This window comes from Ricinus communis, chromosome 1, assembly GCF_019578655.1.
Source record: "Ricinus communis isolate WT05 ecotype wild-type chromosome 1, ASM1957865v1, whole genome shotgun sequence".
NCBI lineage: Eukaryota > Viridiplantae > Streptophyta > Magnoliopsida > Malpighiales > Euphorbiaceae > Ricinus > Ricinus communis.
In genome coordinates, this window is record NC_063256.1 from 15,337,284 (window position 1) to 15,340,602 (window position 3,319).

At 38.5% G+C, this 3,319-nt stretch overlaps 1 pseudogene; it reads right to left on the reverse strand.

The window, feature by feature from the left end:
• Positions 1–1,514: 1,514 nt before the first annotated feature.
• On the reverse strand, positions 1,515–1,621 carry LOC112536486 (annotated as a pseudogene).
• Between the last annotated feature and the right edge of the window lie 1,698 nt (positions 1,622–3,319).

Sequence of the window (3,319 nt, forward strand, 5' to 3'; positions counted from 1 at the left end):
CTTTCCGAGGAATACGACTTTGATATCCGCCATTAGTGCTGGGATCGCATTAACAGGTACATCGCCTTGATTATAACAAATAGCAACCATCGGAACCTAAACTAGTTGGCAATCAAACAAAAGATAATGATTGATGAGTCCAATTATGTCTATAAATTGATGCCTCGACCCGAGCTCAATTTCTAAACTCAAGAACCTAAAGTTGGAATCTCTTCCTAACGATTAATTCTTAAATTAGCATTAAGCTTTAATCCGCCTCTATTAAGCTTTGTTAATTCTTAATCCGGCTAGTTAATTATCCTTATCTCTAAGTGATTATTAACCAGTTCTTGATATTTAAAATTCCAATCCCTAAATGGATTTCTAAATCACATAAAGCAATCTAAACATCATAATTCATAATGTCTCATGAATAATGCATCATCTTATTAATACTGAAAGCAAGAAGGATACAAAACTAAATGCAAACAATCCAACAATTTAGTACTAAGCCAACATAGTAAAGAAATCCCAATGGATTTAATTAATCTAGCAAGAAGAATCCTCGCCAATCGGCCGATAGCGAGTCACCGCCAGTAGTGGGTCGGCCGGCGTTGAGGATTCTCGCCAACCGGCAATGGAGGTTGGCACGCGAGGATTCCTCGCCAACCGCCCGTATGGGCGGGCCGCTGCATTTCAACGCCCCGGCGGGCGCTACCGCCATCGCACAGGGCTGGCACACGAGGATTTCTCCCCAATCGCCGAACCGCACGCTGGCTCACGAGGGCTACCTAGCAGCGCGGATTCTCACCAATAGGCCAATTCGCCGCTGCCGCCTGGCCTGGCACGCGAGATTCTCGCCAACTGTAGACGGCGCTACCTGCGTGCGCGAGTAGCTGGGGCCGTGCGTGAGGATTCTCGCCAATGGGCCTGCAACGGAGGCTTGGTACGCTAGGATTCCTCACCAACTGGCTAGATGCGCCGGCTCGCCGTATGGATGTCGCAGGATTCTCCATACCAGCCATGCCGCCCCAAAGAATGGGGCTCGCACGCGAGGATTTTATGCCAACGGGCTTGCGATGCTACTCGCCAGCGGGCTCGTCAAGATTTATCTGCAAGTGAGCACGGGCCCGTCAGGATTTATTGGTGACGCAGCACGGGCGAAGGAAAGTTTCAAAGCGAAGTTGCTTGCTTAAGGACCTTTATGCCGAATATAGTCAAAATTATGCACTTTTTGGCTGGGAGGTGGGAGCACACCCCTATGCCATTGCACGTGATTCTTAGTCCAAATGATTTTTTAGGTTGTGATGTGGTTCCTCGAGAAATTTTCAAAGGATTCTCCAATCCTATAATGTGGCTCCTCGAGAAATTCAAAGGAAGAGGTTCCCTAGAGTTCACATTTCTTTAGACCCAAAGATCCAAATCAGATTTAAGCTCAAGAGGAATTGGTTAATCCAATAATTTATCAAAAACCAATGACAAATCCACTGATAGCAAATACAAATGAATTAAACACAATTTAATTATAATGAGAGATGGATCAGTTCCCTAGCTTGAATTCTCTTTTAATAAGGAGAAAAAGAAATAAAAACGCTTAGTTTGTTCAGCATCAATCATCTAGGGAAATAATAACCACTTCCACCCGGTAAGAAATTTATACTTGTCAATATTAGAAAACAACCCCATAAGAGGGGTATATATTTCAACATGAGAAAACAGCCCCCAAAAAGTGGTATATTTTTTAACATTAGAAAACAACCCCGTAAGAGGGGTATATTTGTCAATATTAGAAGACAACCCTGTAGGAGGGGTATATTTGTCAATATGAGAAAACAACCCCATAAGAGGGGTATATTTGTCAATATTAGAAAATAACCCCATAAGAGGGGTGTATCTTTCAAAATAAGGAAACAACCCCAAAAAAGTGGAATATTTGTTAATATTAAAAATAAACCCGTAAGAGCGGTATATTTGTCAATATGAGAAAATAATCCCGTAAGAGAGGTATATTTGTCAATATGAGAAAACAACCCCATAATACGGATACATTTTTCAATATTAGAAAACAACCCCGTAAGAGGGGTATATCGTTTAACATGAGAAAACAATGCAAAAAAGTGGTATATTATTTAATATTAGAGAATAACCCCGTAAGAGGGGTAAATTTATCAATATTAGAAAACAATCGAGTAAGTGGGGTATATTTGTCAATATTAGAAAATAATCTCGTAAGAGGGGTATATTTTTCAATATTAGAAAGCAACCCCGAAAGAGCGGTATATTTGTCAATATTAAAAAACAACCCCGTAAGAGGGGTATATTTGTCAATATTAGAATACAACCCCGTAAGACGGGTATATCTTTCAACATGAGAAAACAACCCCTAAAAATGGTATATTTGTCAATATTAGAAAACAACCCAGTAAGATGGGTATATTTGTCAATATTAGAAAACAACCCGATAAGAGGGGTATATCTTTTTACTTGAGAAAACAACCCCAAAAAAGTGGTATATTTGTCAATATGAGAAAATAACCCTGTAAGAGAGGTATATTTGTCAATATTGGAAATCAACCCCGTAAGAGGGATATATCTTTCAACATGAGAAAAAAATAGCAAAAAATTTGTATATTTTTTAATACGTGAAAGCAACCCCGTAGGAGGGATATATTTGTCAATATTGAAAAACAACCCCATAAGAGGGGGTATATTTGTTAATATGAGAAAATAACCCCGTAAGAGGGGTATATTTGTCAATATTAGAAAATAACCCCATCAGAGGGGTATATTTGTTAATATTAGAAAACAACCCGGTAAGAGGGGTATATTTCTCAATATGAGAAAACAAACCCGTAAGAGGGGTATATATTTCAATATGAGAAAATAACCCCAAAAAAGTGGTGTATTTTTTAATACGAGAAAACAACCCCGTCAGAGTGGTATATTTGTCAATTTTAGAGAACAACCCCGTAAGAGAGGTATATTTGTCAATAATAGAAAATAAAGGGTTCTATATCTGTCAATATTAGGAAACAACCCCATAAGAGGGGTATATCTTTCAACATCAGAAAATAACCCAAAAAAAGTGGTATATTTATCAATATGATAATACAAACCCGTAAGAGCTGTATAATTGTCATATTAGAAAACAACCTTGTAAGAGGGCTATATCTTTCAACATGAGAAAACAACCCCAAAAAAGTGGTATATTGGTCAATATGAGAAAACAACCCCATAAGAGGGGTATATTTGTCAATATCAAGAAACAACATCGTAAGAGGGGTATATCTTTCAACATGAGAAAACAACCCCAAAAAAGAGTATATTTTTTAATACGAGT